Source organism: Lissotriton vulgaris, chromosome 11 (assembly GCF_964263255.1).
Source record: "Lissotriton vulgaris chromosome 11, aLisVul1.2, whole genome shotgun sequence".
Taxonomy (NCBI): domain Eukaryota; kingdom Metazoa; phylum Chordata; class Amphibia; order Caudata; family Salamandridae; genus Lissotriton; species Lissotriton vulgaris.
This window is the reverse complement of record NC_141699.1, coordinates 836,508,920-836,533,090: the sequence shown is the minus strand read 5'-3', so window position 1 is coordinate 836,533,090 and position 24,171 is coordinate 836,508,920. Positions and strand designations below refer to the sequence as shown.

Sequence of the window (24,171 nt, the reverse complement as noted above, 5' to 3'; positions counted from 1 at the left end):
AAAGCTTGGCCATATGACCTAAAAATTACGCTTTTTATTATTTTCGAACAATATTTTTTTTTCAAACATATGTTATAATATTCCAGGCTAATGTACTTTCCCGGAAAATTTACAACTGTCTTGCAAGTAAAATATATTCCTTTTTCGAGAAAAAGGGCGTTTCTTCCTTCCATGACGGAGCCGTTGAGTAAAAGAGATTCGGCCTGCTGTCTTAGTCGCCGATACGCCTGATTATCAGATTCTTATCGATCACTTTATGTTGCAGGAGTGGAAAACACAACTGCCCTTGACCATTTATCTTTACTGCGTTCCTACATATTATACCTTTTATCCGTCATGTAATTGGACTGCTTTATTTCACTTGCCTTTTACTGATTCGAAAACAGTCACTAAAAGTAAAAACTTTACAAATGAAAATACTACTACCGTGTTTTGTTTTAAAAACCTTTATTGTGAAAATGTCAGTATACAAATACGGGCCTATAACCACGTGGGCCGGCCACGGAGCAAACTGAAATCGTATATGATGAGGAGACATTTACACTGTAGAAGAACGTAACGAGCGGGCCATTAGGTGACAAGAACAAAGGTGTCTAACAGTTGCGGAATCGGTGGACGTACATTTTGTAATTAAAATACGACAGGGCCACTTACAATAACATTTTCTAGATATACATTTGCGGGCAAAGAGTTACGAGTCCCATTTATACCGGCGCCATTTTGGGCGAGGCCGGGCAGGTCCAAGATATAGTCAAAATGTCTCCACCAACCATCGGCCAGACCAGAACCCCTTTCGGCCCTTTATGCTACAAGATGGTGTCTTCCATTCAGAAAATATTGGTGGCAGCATTTTGAAAGGAAACAGAAACAGCCGTTCTCGAGTTTCACATTGTTACATTTAGGAAGAATGTTGAAGAGTAGTATGTGGTAAATCTGAAGCCATTTTTCTACAAACTCTCAATCAGACTTGAATGGAAAAAAAAAACATGAAGAATGTCCAAACTGAAAACCAATTTTTGTCTGTATAGCACCAACAGTAACGCTTGAGTCAGCTTTGTGTCAAGCCGCCATTTTCATTCAATCAATAGCGTCCCCCTGCACACATTCAGGGACCTGGTCGTGTCTTTAGATGAAACGCATTGTAGGAAAAGAAGCAGAAAGGAAAAGGAAAAAAGTTCCGCCGGACCTAGTGAAGCTGCAGCAGGTGCAAATAAGCTTCAGACAGTCTTACAAGCACTGCTCAGAACTCTCAACTGAGGCACTCAACATCCAGGACTTGCCATTCGGATCTTAGCGCCTTGTATTTTTGTTTTGTTCTTGATGGAGGGGAATCAACAAAAAACAGGCATTGAAAACGGCTCAACTGGAGCAAAAAAAAAATTACTTCTTGGGTGCATTAGGGCATTTATGATTTTCGAATGCCGTATTCATCAGGTTGATGCTCATGTTGCCATAGGACAGCATAGCACCACAGTGTATACAAGTTAACTTCATATGTTCAGATGAGGCAGGTGGCATATTTAGCATTCACCTTCTTTGATCCAGGAGGGATGGAGAAAAACTGCCAGATGAAACTTGAAACTTGGCCATACAGATCTCGGCGCGTTCGACTCACTGTACCGCAACAGTGACCGCAACTCAGCTGGACACGCCGTCTTTCGGCGCAGCATTGTAGGATGGCCACACCAGTGCGGCAATTTGCTAGACACCACCTCGGTGCCATCCGGATCTCGGCGCGTTCGAGTCACTGTACCGCAACAGTGACCGCAATTCAGCTGGACACGCCGTCTTTCGGCGCAGCATTGTAGGATGGCCACACCAGTGCGGCAATTTGCTGGACACCACCTCGGTGCCATCCGGATCTCGGTGCGTTCGAGTCACTGTACCGCAACAGTGACCGCAACTCAGCTGGACACGCCGTCTTTCGGCGCAGCATTGTAGGATGGCCACACCAGTGCGGCAATTTGCTGGACACCACCTCGGTGCCATCCGGATCTCGACGCGTTGTGCTGCCTTCGGCCTATTCGCACATCGGTCCGCTACTGACAGTGACCGCAACTCAGCTGGACACGCCGTCTTTCGGCGCAGCATTGTAGGATGGCCACACCAGTGCGGCAATTTGCTGGACACCACCTCGGTGCCATCCGGATCTCGGCGCGTTCGAGTCACTGTACCGCAACAGTGACCGCAACTCAGCTGGACACGCCGTCTTTCGGCGCAGCATTGTAGGATGGCCATACCAGTGCGGCAACTTGCTGGACACCACCTCGGTGCCATCCGGATCTCGGCGCGTTCGAGTCACTGTACCGCAACAGTGACCGAAACTCAGCTGGACACGCCGTCTTTCGGCGCAGCATTGTAGGATGGCCACACCAGTGCGGCAATTTGCTGGACACCACCTCGGTACCATCCGGATCTCGGCCCGTTGTGCTGCCTTCGGCCTATTCGCACATCGGTCCGCTACTGACGCCGCCTCACGTGCCAACGGATTTTCTACGCTTTTTGTAGCCCTATGTCGCATAACAGGTCATGTGACTTGTTTATAAAACTTTTCATTGGTTCATTTTACTTTTGGTTTCCTAAAGATGGAAGGCTTGGTCATATGACCTAAAAATAACACTTTTCATTGGTTTAGAACATTTTTTTTTCCCAAACGATGAAAGCCCCACCTTGTTTCTGGATCATTCAGACTGAAGCTGGCGTCAGCATGAGAGCACCACCATCTCGTGGCTCCGTCGTGGTCATTCCGCGAGCAATCATGGCAGCCGCTCCCCACCGGAAGCCTGCGGGAGTCGGGGGCCCCCAAGACTTTTATACAATCTTCACGGCTGAGGGGACGCTTTTCGAGAATGGAGCCCAAGCCCTAGCAGGCAAGCGTCCGACTTCCAAGGTGTCCCAGGGCCATTTCAGTGGACCAGGCCCAAAACCGAAGAGCCGTCCGCCATTTTGACAGCCATGTGGCAGCCGCCTATCGCTGCACTGCAAGAGTGGGAGCAACTCCACAACATGGTGAGCGAGACGCTGTGGCCGCAAGAGCGAGCGCAACTCAGCTAGATGGCCGCCACCTGGGGAGACCCGTTCACGCCGCCTCCCCCCCCCCCCCCCCCCGGGCCGCCGCACGCCAATTTTCGGAGCAGCATTGTAGGATACCAAAACCAGTGCGGCAGTTTACTGGACATCACCTGGGTGCCTGTCGTACATGTTGTGTCAGCCATGTGACACTGGACACAGACCGCTACTGACGAGGCCTCCCCCCGCACCACCCGGGACGCCCCACGCTGTTTTTCTGTGCTGCATTGTAGGATCCCTAAACCAGTGCGGCACCCAGGCGACATCACCTGGGTGCCGTCCAGAACTCTGCACGTTGTGCTGCCTTGGGACTATTCGCACAGCAGACCGCTACTGACGAGGCCTCCCCCCGCCCCACCCGGGACGCCCCACGCCAATTTTCGGAGCAGCATTGTAGGATCCCTAAACCAGTGCGGCACCCAGGCGACATCACCTGGGTGCCGTCCAGAACTCTGCACGTTGTGCTGCCTTGGGACTATTCGCACAAAAGACAGCTTCTAACCATTGTTGCTTTTTGTGTTAATAAATGTTTAAATGTTTTTAGTTTTTGTTCTGTTCATTATCGTTAAAAGTTAATAAAGTTTTATAACCTTAATTTGTTGGAGTGTTATCTATTTTTTGAAAAACGGGTGAATGGGGCCTTGAATCGGGTTATTGTCATGTGTGGGCTTTGGAAGTGTGCTGCTGCAGGATCGGACATTTCAAACTCAAATGCACGTTCTTTTTCTTACCTTTCCGAAGCATGGAGCGCAATAGCAGGCAGAGAAAGGGTGATGCACGTGTTGAACACTACCTGACCTGGCAAGTTGCTGGCAGTGCCCCCCCGCCCGCTCCTGAAAGAGGGCACACACACACCGCCGCCCCGAGTACTTCACAAATCTTTAAAAGACCATGCGCTTGTTCATGAGGCTTAAATGGTTTATCACCTCTTCTAGAACCCCTACATCGACCCTCTGACGTTTCATGGAAAAATTACCATGTAACACAATACCAAGCCCTGTCAGCTGAAACCCCCAAGGAATCGTGGGGCATATTATCAAGGGGGTTTATCTCCGCTTTTTTGGCTTTAAAAACCATGAAAGCGGAGATAAAATTATTTCCCTATTATCAAGCTGTCGCTAACACCAGTTAGTGACACCTAAAAGGAGATAGCGACCATCTTGGGCCCGGCTTTGCATGTCAGTGATACTTATCACTAATGACATGCAAAGTGGCGTGCCAAGATGTTAGCGACTGGAAACAGTCCCTAACATCGCTACCTTCTATTACCAACTTTTGGAGATATTCGCGCTAAGCGCGAATATCTCCCAAATCTAACACCTGCCCTGAGCAGTTCTTAGCCATGTTATCCAATGGGAGGTGGATAACATGGCTAAGAGCATTAGGTCAATAATACATGAATATCGCTGACTTTTCTGCGATAATAGCAAGGTTTATCTGCGATAAAAATCGCCGATGTGCGGCGATAATTTTTGTCTCTAAACAAGTTATAGACAAAAATTATCGCTAGTTGTTCGTAATATGCCCCCGGGTTTTTGCTTGCAGAAATCGGGAGGCGGGAGACTAGCACTGAAATCAGTACTCACACGCCTGAATCAGGAGGATTGGCATGTCTGAATTCTCTACAGCTGGGGCCATAAACTACATCCGCAGGGGTAGGTGATAGCCTGGGACCAGCCTGGCATCTAAAATGGCTGCCGTGCACGACAAAATTGTGGCATTCGAAAAAAGGCAAGATGGCGCAGCCGCTGGAAGAGATATATCAACATATATCAGCCTCCTCAGCCACCCTCAGGAAACATAGGGGATTAGGATATGTCTCCCGCACCCCCTTATACCTAGTACTTTAATTAACGAAGCACAAAATGGCGAATTCCCGTTTCGCTACCAGTTTGCGGCCCAGTTCGCGGCCCGTGAAGCGCTTCTACCGTGAAAAATCTTTTTTTTTTTATTTTCCCCACGGGACCCTTTAATAACCCCAACAACATTCCTAGGGGGTCAAGAGGGGGATACCTTGCCCCCTTTCATTAAATTCCCCCTTAGTTTTTCACCTTTTCTTCTCTCTCGATCCTACCGAGAGACAAGATGGCGGCCGCTCCGCACTGTCACGCAGCAAAAAAAAAAAAAAAGCTCACGCACAGCCGCTGGAAGAGATGTATCAACATATATCAGCCTCCTCACCCACCCTCAGGAAACATAAGGGATTAGGATACGTCTCCCGCACCCACTTATAACTAGTAATTTAATTTACGAAGCACAAAATGGCGAATTCCCGTTTCGCTACCAGTTCGCGGCCGCGCTTCTACCGTGAAAAATCATTTTTTTTTTATTTTCCCCACGGGACCCTTTAATAACCCCAACAACATTCCTAGGGGGTCAAGAGGGGGATACCTTGCCCCCTTTCATTAAATTCCCCCTTCGTTTTCCACCTCTTCTTCTCTCTCGATCCTACCGAGAGACAAGATGGCGTCCGCTCCGGACTGTTTAGAATGTTGACAGACACCGGAGAGCCAATCAGCTTTCTGCGCGCAAAGTTCCGATAAGCGAAAAGTAAGCGGACCGGATCGCTGCCCAGAGCGCTGTTACAGATATATATCTTGGTTTGAACGTTAATTTCTCAAAAACTACTGGAGCACATATATTGAGACCTAGCAAAGGCACATCGGGCTAACAGTCCCTACAATTTTGCCAAGTTTCGTGCAAATCCATTCAGCCGTTCGAGCTAAAAGTGAGTCCAACCGCCCTATGGAAAACTCAATGCAAAAAACGCGTTTTGGGACCCCCCTTTTTTCTCAGCCCCCCCTTGACGAAACCCCACCAAATTTTCAGGGGCTGCTCAGAAACAAAATGTGCCATTTTCCTGAAAATTTCAGCCGATTCCATCCACAAACGCCAAAGTTATTAGACATAGAATTTTCAAAAGTCCCATAGGGAATTTATCCTAACTATATATATACCTACTGGCGATAGCCAGTAGGTAATATATATATATATATATATATATATATATATATATATATATATATATATATATATATATATATTACCTACTGGCGGTCGCCAGTAGGTAGTTATAGTTAGGATAATTTTCAATGTTAAATCTCAACATTCTATTTTGAATAACTTTGGCGCCGGTTGACGAATCTGCCTGAAATTTTCAGGAAAATGGTCTCATGGCGGTCCGGTCCTTCCCTGAAAGTTTGGGGGGGATTCGTCAAGCGGGGGCCGAGATAAAAGGGGGGTCCCAAAACGCGTTTTCCCCATGTTAATTTCCATAGGGCGGTCGATTTCACTTTTAGCCCGAACGGCTGAATGGATTTCCACCAAACTTGGCAAAATTGTAGGGACTGGTAGCCCGATGTGCCTTTGCTATGTCTCAAGATATGTGCTCCAGTGGATTTTGAGTAATTTAGGTTCAAAAAAATATATATATCTATAGCCGCGCTCCCGTGCGCGCACGGGAGTGCGCTCCAGGCGCGACACGCGACTTGCGCGCAGGAAGCTGATTGGATCTCAGTTGTCTGTAAACATTCTAAACAGTGCGGAGCGGCCGCCATCTTGTGTCTCGGTAAAATCGAGACACAAGGAGTTTGAAAAAAAAAGGGGCAAATGACCATAAGGGGGAAGAGTAGACCCCCTCTGACCCCCTAGGTTTGATGTAGGGACTAAAATAGGGTCCTGCAGGGCATTAAAATTTTTTTTTCGTTTTGCGCGGGGATAGCCGCGCTCCCGTGCGCGCACGGGAGTGCGCTCCAGGCGCGACACGCGACTTGCGCGCAGGAAGCTGATTGGATCATAAGGGGGAAGAGTAGACCCCCTCTGACCCCCTAAATCCAGGACTATATTTATGAAGGCCTTGCGCTGTTAGTTTTGCGCTTCCTGTGCGTCAATTTTTGTGACGCACCAGCGGTGTAAAAAAATGCGCATTGTTATGCAATATTTAAAAAGTGACGCATCTATCTAGATGCGTCACTTTTTAAATATAGTGCAACGAGGTACATTTTATTACACTGCTGGTGTTATGCGTCACTTTTCTGTGCGCACTCCTTATGACGTTCCAGATGTGTCATATTTAATGTATGACGAATCATGTTGCAGATACAATATGGCGCAGAGTTTTAAAAAGTGACCCATGTACCTAGATGCGTCACTTTTTAAAAATAGCGTCAGGTATAATGTATGCAGAGGGGGTGTTCTCTCGCAAAAAGCTTTGTAATAGCGACGCAGTGAAATCTTTGAGATTTCACTGCGTCAGTTTTAGGATGCTGTTGCGTCAAAATCTTGTGTCTGCTTTACAGCAGGTGTTAGACTGAGGCAAGACCTTTCATATGCTGCTTTCCCCATTTGAAAGGACACATTACTGGAGTTGCGTCACTTTTGTGACGCACTCCAGCAATGCGTTACTTGGAATGTCATAAGGAGTGCGCACAGAAAAGTGACGCATTGCACCAGTAGTGTAAAAAAATGTGTTGCGTTGCGTTATATTTAAAAAGTGAGGTATCTAGGTAGATGGGTCACTTTTTAAAATCAAGCGCCACATTATATCTGCGTGAGGTATAATGCATGCAGAGGGGGTGTTCCCCCACAAAAAGCTTTGTAATAGCGACGCAGTGAAATGTTTGAGATTTCACTGCGTCACTTTTAGGATGCTGTTGCATCCTTTAAATATAGTGCAACGAGGCACATTTTATTACACTGCTGGTGTGATGCGTCACTTTTCTGTACACAGTCCTTATGACATTCCAGATGTGTCATATTTAATGTATGACGAATCATATTGCAAGGAGTTACAGATACGTCAGTATTTCTGACATATGTGTAAACATAAAAGTGATGCGAGGCCGGCGCAAAATTTTGACGCAATAGCATCCTAAAAGTGACGCAGGGAAATCTCATAGATTTCAGTACGTTGTTATTACCAAGCTTTTTGCGAGGGATTGCCCCCTCTGCATACATTATACCTGATGCAGATACAATATGGCGCAGAGTTTTAAAAAGTGACCCATGTACCTACATGCGTCACTTTTTAAAAAATAGTGTCAGGTATAATGCATGCAGAGGGGGTGTTCCTTGCAAAAAGCTTGGTAATAATGACGCAGTGCGTCACTTTTAGGATGCAGTTGCGCCAAAATCTTGCGCCTGCTTCACAGCAAACCTTTCACATGGTGCTTTTTCCATGTGAAAGGACACATTACTGGAGTTGCGTCACTTTTGTGACGCACTCCTGCAATGCGTTACTTTTGTGTTTAGAGATATGTCAGAAATACTGACATATCTGTAACTCCTTGCGAATTGATTAGTCATATATTAAATATGACATATGTGGAATGTCATAAGGAGTGCGTCCAGATAAGTGACGCATCGCTATTTTCACGTAGCGATGCGTCACTTTTCAGAAATGAGGCCTCCAGTTTATTCACTGTGTCATAAATTTCTTTTCTAACACTCACCTTCTTTCAGTCCTCCTACTTCACTTCCTTTCACCTCTCATACCTTTCTGTTCTTTCTTACTCATTCTCCTTTCAATTATCAATGCACTATATTTCACTTACTCTTCATTTTTTAAGATTATAGCTCTTTGATGAGAATTGGAGGTAGTTCTGAAAAGAACTTTTGGTTTTCTTCTTTTAACTGAAGAGGAACAAAAACAGGGAATAGAAACTGCTCAACAGGAGCAAAAAGAAAAGAAAAAAATTAGGGGTGGGAAGGGCAGTGATGGTTCTCTAATGCCCGAACCATGAGCAGGACACTTTGCTCCCCATAGGTGAGGAGTTGATTGCAGTATCTGCATCTGACGACCCCATGGTTGAATGCAGGTTGGATGTTTGCTACCTGCCCCTGAGATTGATCTCTTCCGGAAGAAGTTGCTCCTCCTGTAGATGTAGAGGCCCCATCTCTAGGAACCTCCTGTGCCAGAGCCCTGACACTTTCCCGGGCAAAATTCTGGGGGTGCCTGGTCTCCACATGTCGGATCATCGTAAAGTTCCCAAAAGAGTACTTTTTTTGGGGGTTACCCCGTGACAGGACCTTTTTGCAGATCCTGCACTCTACTTTTGGTGCATTCACCTTCTTCTGGTCTGCTGGGAATTTAAAGAATTTCCAAATGAAATGTCCCTTCACCTTTGGGGTAGGTGGCTCTTCATCAATGAAGTCATCTTCACTGCTGGATGATCTGGCAGCCATGATGAATCCAGGAATATGGAGCAGCAAAAAATGCAGGTCTTTCAGTCACAAAAGTGAAAGAAGAAGTGAAGGAAATGGGTGGGGATTTCATTCATTGTAACAAAAAACTGTTAGCAACCAATGAAAAGTGTTATTTTAGGGTCACATGACCTGACGCGCTTACGATGCGCGCTCGGGTGCACTTCCGGGTGCGTTTACGCAGCGCGATCGTAGGCGCTTCCGGGGCGCACACGTGGCGCGATCGTAGGCGCTTTTGCGTGCGTTTAGGCGCCGCGCACGTATGCGCTTCCGAGGGCACGTACGTTGCGCGCCGAAGTGACGTCATCAATCTTTAATAGAAATGCATAATCATTTTCCATATTAAAAAAAACAAATTTTATTTGTATGGTACGAAATGTTTTGCATTATTATTAACTTTTCATTCATATTTTTTTTTCACGAACGACAGTTGCGCTCTGGGTGCGCTTTCAGATGAGCGCACGGAGAAGCTTACAGGAGAGCTTAGCTGAAAGCTTCCCCGTGCGCGCACCCAGAGCGCAAAAAAAAAAAATTATAAAAAAAATGAATACTTAAAAAAAACAGCAAATTGTAAAAAAAAAAAAGGTTAGAAACTCGATATACAAAGGAATTAGCATTTAAAAAACCTATGAAATGCACTGAAAAAACCATAGGTTTCACACCAGTTATAGTTAGGAATTAGCATTTAAAAAACCTTTGAAATTCACAGAAAAAACCATAGGTTTCACACCAGTTATAGTTAGGAATTAGCATTTAAAAAACCTTTGAAATTCACTGAAAAAACCATAGGTTTCACACCAGTTATAGTTAGGAATTAGCATTTAAAAAACCTATTAAATTCACTGAAAAAACCATAGGTTTCACACCAGTTATAGTTAGCTGGAAATTTTACTGATATAAAACCATTGAAATTCCCACGTTATAGTTAGTCGGACTCACTATAACTTGCGCGTGCAATGCACTGCTGATGACGTCACATATTACATCACTCATGACATGGTCAGTGACATCACTCATGACATCACTGATGACACCATCCTTGTGACATAGTGACAGACCTCCTCTCAGTGTAAAGTAACCCTTGAGACACATATTCAAAAATAGAAACTGAAATTTTTAAAAAATGGACATACCTATATCAGTTACAACAAGCAATTCTGTACTTCCACTATCTATATACTCATCCACTCATTCACCAACAGTTCTATATAGTCACTCATACATATACTCACTCATCATATGAAGAGATACACCTATACATTCTGTTACACACCGACATTCATCCAAAAGTTACTCACACACATATTCACACGTGCAAATAAACTATTGAACAACCATTTATTTGAAAATAGAGTTATACACACACTTCCACCTTACTTCTATTGAAAATTACACATATTTATTCTCTTAAACAATCACTTATAGAAACACATACTTATTTAAACAGGAAATCTTACAATCTCTTACTCTCACATATACTCAGTTATATACATCAATATTCATATATACTAGATTAAAACATATGTAGTTACTGATAAAGACACTAGTGAGACAGTCATTCACTCACTAACAAACACATATAGACACTCATCCACCCATACAGTCCTGTACATATGCTGTCTTCAAAACACATACAAACAAAGAGTCAGTCACTCATGCATCTATGTGCTAAGTAATACCTCCACCTAACCATATAGACACTCATACTAATACTAATAAAAATATCAAATAACCCATATACATACGCATGTAGCTACTTATCAACACATGTAGCCACTTATACACAAAGTGAAACACTAATATATGTATTTAAATATTTAAACATAACTCACTAATATTTATTTTTCAGAAAGACACATATTCACTGGATGGTGTCATCAGTGATGTCATGAGTGATGTCACTGACCATGTCATGAGTGATGTAATATGTGACGTCATCAGCAGTGCATTGCACGCGCAAGTTATAGTGAGTCCGACTAACTATAACGTGGGAATTTCAATGGTTTTATATCAGTAAAATTTCCAGCTAACTATAACTGGTGTGAAACCTATGGTTTTTTCAGTGAATTTAATAGGTTTTTTAAATGCTAATTCCTAACTATAACTGGTGTGAAACCTATGGTTTTTTCAGTGATATATATATATATATATATATATATATATATATATATATATATATATAATAGATAGATAGAGAGACCTTAAGGTCTGCTACATTTTTAAAAGACAATAATGTGACAAGAGTACATTGACAACGGTTAAATACTGTCTTCATTCCACATTGCTTTAAAAATGGAAATGGAAACTTTAGAACTTTAAAGCAGGTGGTGGTTTAACATGTGTTTACGTCAATGAAAGCAGTACTATTGTGGAAAGAGTAAGGACTTTGTGGCTACCCTACATGAAGAACAGACCAGTAGCAGTGGTAGGCATTTAAGCCGTATGTGTGACATACACTGAATAGCAGAGTATCTCACTTTAGATCTGGAAAGCAGCAATTACATTCTGATTGAGTGCTAACTGATAGATTTTGTTTGAAGGATCTTTAGTAAGATGTTTATAGCGCATGTCCAGAAGACATGCATTACATAGATGTTAAAGGCGTCAGAGCTTCAGACAGGTTGTTATACAATGTATACAGCCATTGCCTACACCAAAAATATTATGCATGAGAGGAGTGAAGATATTTCACCCAGACCCACATTTGGAGGAAAGAAATATATGGAAAGAGACGGGGAGATACAGAGGGAAAGAAAAAGTAGAAGACAGCCGCAAGAAAGGACAAGCCCGGCATGGAGTGGTGCGCGCGTACTAGGTTAGAGGGGAGACAAATGAAGAGCAAAAGAAGAGATCTGGCCATAGGATAGGGACAATGAGGGAGAATAAGGATAGGAGAAAAATTGTTTGGGTGGACAAAAAGCAGATGTAAACATCTCCAGAGGAAAGAGAATATAAAGCTGGAGGGGGAAATACTGAAATCGGACTATGGTGATGGATAGGAGTAGAGGGGCTAAAGATCAGGGGGCAGAGAAGGTGTGAGAGAGGGTGACAGTACTGCCAGTAATAGTAAGGGAGAGAAAGTAGATTACAAGAGACAAAGGTAGAGACACAGAGGGTGGCAAAAGACAGACAACAGAGGAAAGAGGGGAGAAAGGGTGAGGAAAGAGGGGAGAAAGGGTGAGGAAAGAGGTGAGAAAGGGTGAGAAAAGAGTGGCGTGAGGACAGTAGTAGTCACACAAGTGAGTGGCAATAGTTTACAAACCAGTAAAGAAGATACATTTGGTAAGAAGAGAGAAATGGACTGAGGACAAGGAACAAACATGCAGCAAATGGCACACAGGGTCGTGTAAAGCCAAGCAGAAGAGGAGTTAATTTCTTTGGAGGAATTGGATGCTGTGTGGCCGAAAATCCTACCTTCCGCACTACCAAATTGAGTGACGTACATAACATTTGGCTAAATCGTAATAAATCTTTCAAAAATTACATTTGGAAACTGTGAATTAATTACATGCTCTTAGTTTTATATGCGCACATATACTGTTCATTCCAAAGAAAACAGGTGACCACCTGTCCACTACTTACAGGGGTCATCCTTAAATTCAGCTTAATGTCCACCCGAACATGATTTCAAAACTTCCGGATTGCATCGCATAAAAGCCGACCCAATGGTAAACCATATTCTGAAAATCGTCTTGAAGTGGGCAGGACTGGTAATGTATCAGGTGATTGGCGCATTGGACGCACCTCAGCCAATCATAGAAAAGGTTAAATATTCAGAAGTACCTATTAGCTATGGAGTCGGTCATACGCTCGAGCTGTGTTCCCTTATTTGGCGACGGATATGTATTGAGTTTACATTGGTGATAGCTCCGCCGTGGCTGCCAGTCGACCTGAGATGAAGCAGTCACAACCCGGGCGATGGCAGCCTCTCTCGGCCTGGGCAAGCCAGATTGCGGTCTGTGGTGTGGAGGGGCCGCACGGGCATACTTTAAAACAAAGTGCTAAATAGGAGCATAGACGAAAGCAATGACAGGCAGAGGTGCGAGCGAGGAGGTACGCGTGCGCTAAAAGGAAATAATTTTTTTTTTAAAGCATTGGCCGCACGGTCGGCCGTAATAGTGACGCGGCCGCGCGGCCCTGAAAGTGAAAGTGGCCAGATGGCGCCAGGAGCAGCAGCAGCCAGTGGGAGGAACTGGACGTGCTCTGTGGTGGGGGAGGAGCGTTCGAAAGGAAAGCCAGATGGCGCCTGATCGAGCAATGTGAGGAATGCCATTACAGAAAGGCAGATGGCGGCTGCGCGTAACCGCAAGCTTGAGGCCAGCAAAAGCCTTAGGTAGCATTTTGAAAACAGACTTACTAAATGTCTCGCAGACAGTGCATGCGCTGGCTCAGGCGAGACCTAAAAACATTGGAAAAGCCAGTATGCTGCCACGGATGCCAAAACTCTTGACTTTGCATGCACTTATTTTCAAATAACATTTGAAATCTGAATCGAAAGGAAAAACACTCCTAAAATGTATTTCTTTTTTGCCTTTCAGAGGAGTTTATTCTTCAAAAAGCTCAGAAATCTTTTGTCTTCTACCTCACTTTGCTGAGGTAAGACTAGTCTTTATTCTCCCATGCTGTAATTTAGACACAATCAAGTTCTGCAGCCAGTATGATGTTCCTGCCCCCAGAAAAAAGGATCCCTTTTGCATCACTCATTCTTGGCCATTCATACCATTCCCCTCGCTTTTATATAGGTAGAAACAACCATTTACCCTTCTATTAGCTACTCCACTGTCTTAACGCTAAACACTGTATTATGCAAAAAGTTTAATTATTCCAATTTTTAGGAATCTATTATCCTGTGTTTTATAGATGCATCCACACAAACAGTCTATCATCCTGAAGGCATTTTACCAACACATTAGGTGCGAGATAGAATGGGGAGTATAATCTACAGAAGGTATTTGTAGGCAGAACTGACACTGAAGCAAATCATGAAAAGGATGTTCACGATACATCCTGAATGATAACAAATACGTGCAGGAAATGAGAACTTGTGGTTCATGAACAACTTGCAAACACGTATGTGTAAAAAGAATAGAGAAACGGAACAGAGAAGTGACAAAACTGATTTATGTGTACAGGGTACATATAAAAACAATTATTGGAAAAATAGTTGACCAGTATTGAATGATGATCTTATGTTTAATCTGAACAATGAGTGAGTATAAACATTAAGCTCTCCACTCTACATTGGAAATACAACAGAGGGAAGGTGATGAGTTAGGTTTCCCCCTGAAAGAGCAAGACAAGCATTGGCATAGCCAATAGGTCTCGCCTTTGGAACCTTATAAGTGTTTAGTCATGCAACAGTTGATGTTGTTGCACCAAGGGTATTGTGCTTCATAACTAAATACTTATAAGGTCCCAAAAGCGAGACCTATTGGCTGTGCACTATATGCAGTACACTCTGCAATGATAGGTGCCCAGACAAAGCCAAAACGTTTAAAGTTATTTGCAATCATCAGTTGCAAGGACTACCTGGCCGCTGTCGAAAGTAAATAAAAGAAAAAGGCACCCGTAACACAATGGCCATAGGTACCCAAACACTACCCCACTATAAAAGAAAAATCATGATTAAATGGGAAAACAATAAACATGTTAGTAATTGTAGAGATTCAGACACAGAAATTCCGTATAAGGGGGTATCCTGAAACCATTTTGAAGGAATCTCTAGACGAGTGAAAGCAAAATCTAGAAGCAGGTTACTTGAACCAAAGGCTCCATGTAACACAGAAAAAACTGTATGTGTGCTTAAATATTCTACTGAAGCAACTCAGATCAAACGAATCTTAAACCAACATTGGGCATTAATTTCAGGAGAACCTGATTTGAAAGGATTATACAGTGAGAGAATTACCTTTGCATACAAAAGGTCACACAATTTAAAAGAAATTTTGAACTGTCCTAACAAGGGAGAAAAAAGGACATAGAAAAGAATGTCCAGATGTCAGAATTGTGTACACTGTGGGAACATGATTTTAGGTAACCAGTTTATGCATCCAACGAAAGGATATCAGATTGAACTACAACACTCAGCCACGTGCGATACTAAGAACATTATATATGCGATAAAGTGCCCATGTGGCAAAGTGTATGTGGGACAAACAGAAAGAAAACTAAAAGTACGCATTACTGAGCACAAAAGTAATATCAGACTTGCAAACACAAAATCCACTGTCGCTAATCATTGGATGGAAGCACGTCACCAAATTTCACAACTGAGATGCACGATTCTTGAGGGGATGAAACAACGCCGAGACATGGATCCAATTAAACAAAGACTACAAGCAGAGTTCTTTTGGATAAAGAAACTTAATTCCCTCCAACCGGTGGGGATGAACGACAGGATCGAATACACTTGCTTCTTATAATAATTGATTCTTATAATTTTTGATTGTATATGACATTGGCTTATGGACTGTTCTTCACCTCGGATCCTCTTTGAATACACATTACAACAAGCATTGGAAATGCAATAGGTCTCGCATTAGAAAAGTTGGAGCTATTGGTCTTGTAAATGACACATTTTTTATTTATGTTTTGTTTTTGAAAATAGCGAAATTAATAGCTTTGTCATTTACAATGCCAATAGTTATAACTTTCGCAAATGTGATACCTATACCATTTGTAATGCAATATGTGTTGTATTTACGTGACTTACATGTATTGATATTACAAATGAAAATGGCTTTTAATTTTTTTTTATAATTAATACTTAAATAAAAGTTATTGTAATTTATAATGGCAATAGCTTAAACTTTTGTAAATAACTTTTGTGAAGATTATGTTCAGTGTATTTTATTGTGACGAAAATCCAAGAACAGAAGTAAAATATTAACATATTTGTTACATTTGCAATAAAGCTTGAAACATTGAGAGAACATATTTGAACCAGTTGTTGAATGGTTGCACAGATTGATGCTCTGGTGGCGTTGAGTGATGTTGTGATGGCGAACGAGTGATGCTGTGGCGTTTAGTGATGCTGTGATAGAGCATAGTGATGTTGTGGTGCCCCTGAGTGATGCTGTGGTGGTGGTGAGTGATGCTGTATGCTATGCTATGTTTTGTTTTGTTTTGATATCCTAGGTTTTGTTTTGCTATGCTACGTTTTGCTATCCTATGCTTTGATTTGTTATGCTATGCTGTGTTTTGTTATGCTATGCTAGGTTATGCTATGATGCTATGTTTTGTTATAAGCTATGTTTTGTTGTGTTTTATTATGCTATGCTTTGTTTTGCTATGCTATGTTTTGGTATGCTATGCTGTGTTTTGTTGTGTTTGGTATGCTTTGCTATGTTTTGCTATGCTATTATATGTTTTGTTTTGCTATGCTGTTTTGTTGTGTAAAGCTATGCTATGTTATGTTTTGTTGTGTTTTGCTATGTTTTGTTATGCTATGGATTTTTAATGCTATGTTTTGTTATGTTATGCTGCTTTGTTATACTATGCTATGTTTTGTTTTGCTATCCTATGTTTTGTTTTGTTATGCTATGCTATGTTTTGTGTATTGTTATGCTATGCTATGTTGTGTTTTGCTATGCTCTGTTATGCTATCTTATGTTTTATTATGTTTTGTTATGCTATGCTATGCTCTGTTTTGTTATGCTATGCTATGTTTTGTTTTGTGATGCTATGTTTTGTTTTGTGATGCTATGTTTTGTGATGCTATGTTTTGTGATGCTATGTTTTGTGATGCTATGTTTTGTGATGCTATGTTTTGTGATGCTATGTTTTGTGATGCTATGTTTTGTTATGCAATGCTAAGCTTTGTTTCGTTATGCTACGTTATGCTATGTTTTGTTATGCTATGCTATGTTTTGTTATGCTATGCTCTGTTATGCTATGTTTTGCTAGGCTTTGCTATGTTTTGTTATGCTATGTTTTGTTATGCTATGCTATGCTCTGTTCTGTTATGCTTTGCTAGGCTTTGCTATGTTTTGTTATGCTATGTTTTGCTATGCTTTGTTATATTATGCTATGCTTTGTTTTGTTATGCTATGTTTTGTTATGCTATGTTTTGTTTAGCTATGTTTTGTTATGCTAGGTTTTGTTATGCTAGGTTTTGTTATGCAATGCTAAGCTTTGTTTTGTTATGCTACGCTATGCTATGTTTTGTTATGCTATGCTATGTTTTGTTATGCTATGCTATGCTATGTTTTGCTAGGCTTTGCTATGTTTTGTTATGCTATGTTTTGTTATGCTATGTTTTGTTATGCTATGCTTTGTTATATTATGCTATGCTTTGTTTTGTTATGCTATGCTATGCTTTGTTGTGTTTTGCTATGATGTTTTGTGTTATGCTACGTTTTGTTTTGCTATCCTATGCTGTTTTGTTATGCTATGCTATGCTGTGTTTTGTTATGCTATGTATTGTTATGCTATGCTGGTGAAGGTGTGAGGGTGTGTGTGAGGGTGAGTGAGTGAGGGGGTGAGGGGGTGAGGGTGTGTGAGGGTGAGGTGGTGTGAGGGTGAGGTGGTGTGAGGGTGAGGTGGTGTGAGGGGGTGTGAGAGTGAGGGGGTGTGAGGGTGAGTGAGGGTTGTGAGGGTGAGTGAGGGTTGTGAGGGTGAGTGAGGGTTGTGAGGGTGAGTGAGGGTTGTGAGGGTGAGTGAGGGTTGTGAGGGTGAGTGAGGGTTGTGAGGGTGAGGGGGGGGGGAGAAAGAAAACAGAACTCTCTCTCCGGAACAAAATCATTTTTACGAGACCAGACAGAAGTAGCAAACATTTCGAAGCCCTCCCGCTCGTAGTTTGAATCATGAAATGAACATAGGGGCCAGAGTGAAAAGATAGAACAATAACACGTCCGTACTTGTGATTGAAGTTAAGGGACATGGACCCACGCTTCCCTTATTTAAACCCAAGGAACGGACGTTTTCAAAGATGGAATAACACGTCCTTGGACCCCCACTAACAAAAGGAAGATATAAATGCGGCACGAATAAACAGGCCAGCGAAGTTCCCATACCTTAACAACATCGCAATATCATCAAAAAGCCGATCCATCGCCGAGCAGTAATGCGTGGAAAACAGCAAACCCGGAAATACCTGGCGTGTATTAGAGCTGTTTTTTAATTATTATTGTATATATACTTCCCGCGTTCGGCCCTGATCCAATCAGGGAGCAGGGCAGGATAGAGACTGCGGTAGGGAGAATCAAAATCCGAAATGGAACTAGGAGTCATCAGACCGGGTGCCTGATATCTCAGACTACTGGCAGCTCGGGCATTCAGACCCCTCCTGCCCCAGTTGTCAGCATTTGTCACATTTGTGCACTTTGCTGAGGATGAAAGTGTGCTGGTATCAAGTGACCCACAGTTTATACAGAGAGCAGTTGAAGAGGGACATTTATCTACTGAGCTAATTTTCGGACATATTGTGGGATCTACAGGTTTACACACACATCATCAGTATGTTCATTAACTGAAGAAGTTACTGTTTTGATAATGGCCAATAATACGAAGGTTTGGATACAGGTCTCCCCAGTCAGCGTGTCGACCATTGAGCTATTTCAGAGCGAGTATAGCGGCTGTGCTGAGATACTAATGGAAATTGATACAATGATTGTTCCCGAATGAGTTATTAACAATAATATTGTCACCATTATAGTAATTATTAGTATGAATTCTGCGGGAACGTCAATGAGATAAACGCGGAGAAAGCAAGCTGAAAGCAGCGGCAAAAATCAAGGAGAAGACACTCAAATAATGAGAAAAAGCGAGGAAAACTCGTTAAAAATGAAGGAAAAGAAAGGGAAAGGCACTGAAACTGACAGGAAAGCACGGAGAAGACGTTCAAAACAAGACGGAGGGCATTGCTGGGGGGAGGAGAAATGAGACACGGCCGCAGCAGGGGGCGGAGCAGGGAGAGCGGCGATGAGGGTGTGAAGCAGCAGGGGCCTTTGAAGTGAAATTAAGCTTCACTTCAAAGGTGTGGGAGGAGTGCGGCTGAGGGAACAGATGGCGATTTGATGATGTGCACGCGCATTTTAAGTCAATGCGCAAGCGCATTGACCTAAAATCCACGGGCACAGCACCAAATCGCCCAGTTAGGTAAAGTCTGTTTAAGACGCTATAGTCTCGCTCTGCTCAATGCGATTGCGCATTGAGAGGCGAGACCTAAAAATGTTGACCCTTTAAGAAATCTAATGGTTTGAAAAATGTGTAATGCATCTACAGATATTTGTTTTAAATCACTAGCGTTTGTGATGAAAATGTTTTCTGTTTAGGTCTTCGTTTTCGAAAATGGTTTTTAATTAACTTTGTTTTCATTCAAGCAGCGCTCATCATGTTAACACTGTAACCATGACAGTTATTATATAGAATTTAAACATTCAGGTGCTTTTAGTTAAAGGAACTGTATTCCCGCATAACTTCCTATTTTGAAGCTGACATACTCATATCACGTGACCAACATCACATGGTGAGGTCTTGGTTTACGATTGGCTTAACGCTTATAGAAGCCGTTGAACATGGCTCCTCAGTCGTTCACGGAGACGCTTTGTTCCCGGTCTTTAAGTGACAGAAGGAATTTAAACTGTCAAATGTTTTCTTAACGCATTGGGTTAGGAATGGGCACGACGCTCGTGTGATTACCCTGTGACGCATGCTGTTGATAAATTGTTGACTTTATTATAAACCATTTGTCATGTTTCCTGCTAGCCCGCTATCAGGTTTAATGTCAGTTTTTTTAGTCCACATACGAAGGATACAATGAGTTTTACTTTCCCCGTATTGAATTCTCTATTAACTAGTTTGTTTAGACTTTCGTTATTTTTCTTTTACTGTGACTTTCTACTAAGTATTACACATGTGGGTAATTAACATGGTCCTGTATGTTTCCTTTACTGACCCCTGAAGAAGGGTCCTTTGATTTTGACCCGAAATGCATTGGGTTTATGAAAGATTGGGAAAAAATAAATGATGAAAAAAACTACAAAATCATAAGATGAACATTATGAACATGTGAATAATGAAAATAAATACTTGAATCATCGGAAAAGTGGAGCATTATTTTTTTTGACTACAAATTATTTTGAAACCTGAAGGAACGAGAGGTTCCTCCTGCTATAGAGCGCACATCTTTGTGAGGAGTGGTCCTTCTCACTCCATGTTTTTGTTGTTTCAAGGCACGGATTGACGACGTGCAACAGATGTAGCGCCAACCAAAGTGAAGTAAAAACTTTTTTGAAAGTGTCATACCTAAGAGTGCACTGGGATAACACAGATTGGAGTAATTTTAGAGGTGCCAGAAGATCCGAGCTAAAAAACATGCCTATGCATGTCTGGATAAAAGACTGGGTATACCACATGACCTTCAACGGCCATCAATAAAAGTTTAATTGATCACGCCTGCTGTATTTTACTTAATACTCCAAGTTGCATTACACTGGAGATTCAGGGGTAACAGCTTTATGTGTAAACGGGCATGTAGTATGGCAGTTACCATAGTTTCAGAAATGTTTGCTATTCTCTAGTTACTCTTCTTTCTATGTAACTGTGTGTAACTAATGTAATAATGTTTTGTAACTTGTAACTCACTGTTCCCTATGTAAAGTGCTCCGATACCTCTGGGTCTAGCCAGGGCTATTTAAAACTCTTAAATAAATAAATGCTGCTCATATGTCACTCTTGTCACTTGTGGAATGTTCACTATGTCACAGGGAATATTAGTTATGTGCTGGATTTATCAGTTGGATTTCGTGTTAGCAGGACGTGTTTGCGGTCACCAGTGGGCCCGTTAGTGGCACTTCAAATAAAACGTTTTTTTCTATATTGCCAGACTCTGCCGCTTTATTTCAGGGCCTCTTTCTCATGGAGGACAGGAGCGTTGGGCGTCAGTAGCTGTGGGTGACTAATGATGTCTGAACATATCTCTACGCCTCGGCGAGGGTACTCTGCAGACTGTACAGTCACCTCTCATATCCCACGGGGCAAGAATGTAATGGAAAGGTGTTGCCTTTGAAGCATCTTCTGTAATAACAAGGATGTGGACCCTATAAGGGGGGTGACAAGTGACAGCTGGATGTGTAATGGTATCTCACCTGTGCTGCAATGTCAGCGCTTGTCCTGTTCAGATGTATAGTGGGAGGCTTGAATTTCACCTATTTAACTCACATAGTGGCAGCTACATGTTGCCTGCACTGGTGATAACGTCGTCAACGATAATTATTTTTAGGCACTTTTGTGTGTTTTGAAAGAATGCTACGGTTTCTATGCATTAGGGCGGTGCATGGGCTCCCGGACCCAAGTTGAATGTGGCATTTAATCTACCCAGTAAATTCTGTTCATAATTTCAAGGTGAAGTAAGTGACATGTTCTGGTCGTAGCTCCACACAAGTGTTCATAGTGTTGACTTAAGACATGCACAGTTAGGGGGAAATGTGTCTGGAGCACAACAGTGATAATCATTTTCCACCATTGCTAGAGCGGTAAAGATGTTAACACAGGCTGAATTCTGCAGATTTCTCAGGAGAAAAGGCGTAGATATAAAATGAACAGTAATTCCTCACATGGACAACATATGATTGACAACAAGATTGAATGTTTTAGGTTAAATGCTGAGAGCAGATGTGTCCCATTTAGCACACAAACACACACACACTCTCATGCACACAATCGAATGTGCAACTGCGAAGAGTAATTCGGGAGTCAGCTGGGGTGCCAATCGTGTCCGGTGATGGAAAAGGAACGGATATGGCCAATAACCAAACGTGCATTACAGATAAGGCCTGCGGCGTTCCGGTGATGGCTCAAGCGACTAAGTATGGCCCCTGTAACAGGGAGCTGCCGAAAGCCTGCTGAGGTGTTTGGGGTGAGCGATTGGTGGCTGTACCTATGACAGCCTGGGACGAGTTGCTGGATGGTCAAATCTATAAGGAGGCTATGTGAAGCCATTCAATAGGAAATATGTCAGGCCTTCTTCGTAGGGGTATGCCACGCTGCAAGCGGTTGCTTGGTCTTAAGTAGGCGTGGCAAGGATGCCCATCAGTTACCAAGGACGTGGAGCACACTTTTCCACCAACCCTAACGTTTTAACCCCTTCCATGCTGATGACTAGCTGGGCTCGTCATGGCGTAGCCTCCTCGCACACTGATGACAAGCCCAGCTCGTCACGTAACATGCGCTTTTGAAAATCTCAGCGTAGGAGCAGAATTCCGCTAGCGCGCATGTGGTTAAAGACAATGTAAGCAATGACCCATTCATAAGTTCCCATAAAGAAATTCAACAACAACTTTGATGACAGCTGACGCTGGTGTCCAACACCAACCACAGGGTTGCAGGTGGTCACACATGGCCTGCAGGACTCGGGGTGGCACTCACCTTGGGCGTGTGCAGGGTATCGAAGAGCCGTAGCTTGTGGATAGTCTTGTGCATGGGTGTCCCTGGGCAATCAGGGCTAGGAGAGCTGGAGCCCTCGTGCTGCTCCAGTCAGTAACCGTTCGAGGGAGACCGGATCAAGGAGGTGATGGACCCCCCCCAGCCCGCAGCGGGGAAGGCGATGAACCCCGCACAAAGCAGATCGGGGAGCAGTCCATCAAGTATGTGCCGCGCCATGCTGAAACATTAAGCGCGGCGCCCAGTGGTCGGAATGAGGGCCTGCGAGCCACTGGCGCCATTGTTAAATGTGTGCACCCCTGTTGTGGAAGTAAAAGCGGGAGCAGTGTTAAACAAGCACTGTTTACAGAAAACAGTGCCAGGCCGCGGCCACCAAGTGAACATGACGTGAAGGCTTTGAAATACAATAACGAACAGATGGCACATAGCGCGCCCCTGCTCATAACTGCGAGAATAGGCCGTAGGCGGATACATGCAGACGCCTTTGACCAATTGAGTGATGTCTTTTTTAGAAGCGATTTCAAGAACTCGTTTACCAAGGGCAGCGCATGTGCGCTGCACTAGGCTCACCCTAAAAAACAAAAGGAGTAGAGAAGACTTTCTTCAAATATACTACAGCTTTGATAAACTGAGGTAAGAATGTAAAAAATTCTTATAAGAATAGATTGTCATGAGTAAGTAGTCAAAAGCACTTGTCATAGATGTGTCTAATTTCTGTATATATATAGGGCTGTCCTGACGGTAAGCAGACAATAAAGAGAACAAGCGGTACAACGGGGATTCTTGAAAGCACAGGATCTCTTTTTGAGTAAGTGGGTGACTGCCTCATCCTCTTGTGCTAAAATGGTACCCTTCGCATAAAGGCATATTTTTTGCCAAACTCCAGTAGATGACTGTTTTGGGGTGCCCTTCTGTCCTGTAAATGGTAGTAGGGGTGGATACAAGGTGCAACATGCACCTAACAGAGTTTGGTGATTTCACCAGTGGTAGCAGAGATTCAAAAACCAGTGTTACCTTCTCTTGCTGCATGACAAAGTGTTGAACGTTTGAAGAAAAGTTTTAAGTGCCTCTCCCTCAGGTCACAGTCTTCAATTTTCACACTGTCTCCAGGCTAGGAAATCGTGGTCAAGAGCCAGGCAAGAGTGTAGACTAAGGCAGTAACATCCACACTCACCAAATAGGAAGAGGTAACCTTTTAATCAAAAGGAATAGTGTCAAAGAATACATTAAAAAGGAAAAAGGAATCCTTTTGTCTCACTCACTCTTGGCCATTCATACCATTTACCTCTTTCATATAGGAAGAAAAAACATTCACCCTTCTATTATTATCCACTCCACTGTCCTTACACCGAACACTGTTTTATGCAAAAAGTCTTATTTATTCCAATTTATTAAAACTGTTACACATGCCATACAATATACTCTATATAAAATGTCATTGAAGTAATAAAACAATTTTGTATTTAAAAACAATGTTCGATAACAAATCCAATACACCCTCACAAATTTCTCAATCAC

At 42.8% G+C, this 24,171-nt stretch overlaps 1 protein-coding gene and 1 long non-coding RNA gene across 4 annotated transcripts in view; both read right to left on the bottom strand.

Moving 5' to 3' along the window:
* The window catches only part of PAK2 (p21 (RAC1) activated kinase 2), a 1,025,622-nt gene that overhangs the window by 316,149 nt on the left and 685,302 nt on the right, over positions 1-24,171 (bottom strand). The gene's annotated exons all lie outside the window — the stretch shown is intronic.
* LOC147683565 (uncharacterized) lies at positions 15,870-17,521 on the bottom strand. Its single transcript, XR_015301050.1, has 3 exons — positions 17,268-17,521; positions 17,106-17,216; positions 15,870-16,913 (listed from the first exon to the last, which is right to left on the bottom strand). It is a non-coding gene; the product is annotated as an uncharacterized LOC147683565 (long non-coding RNA).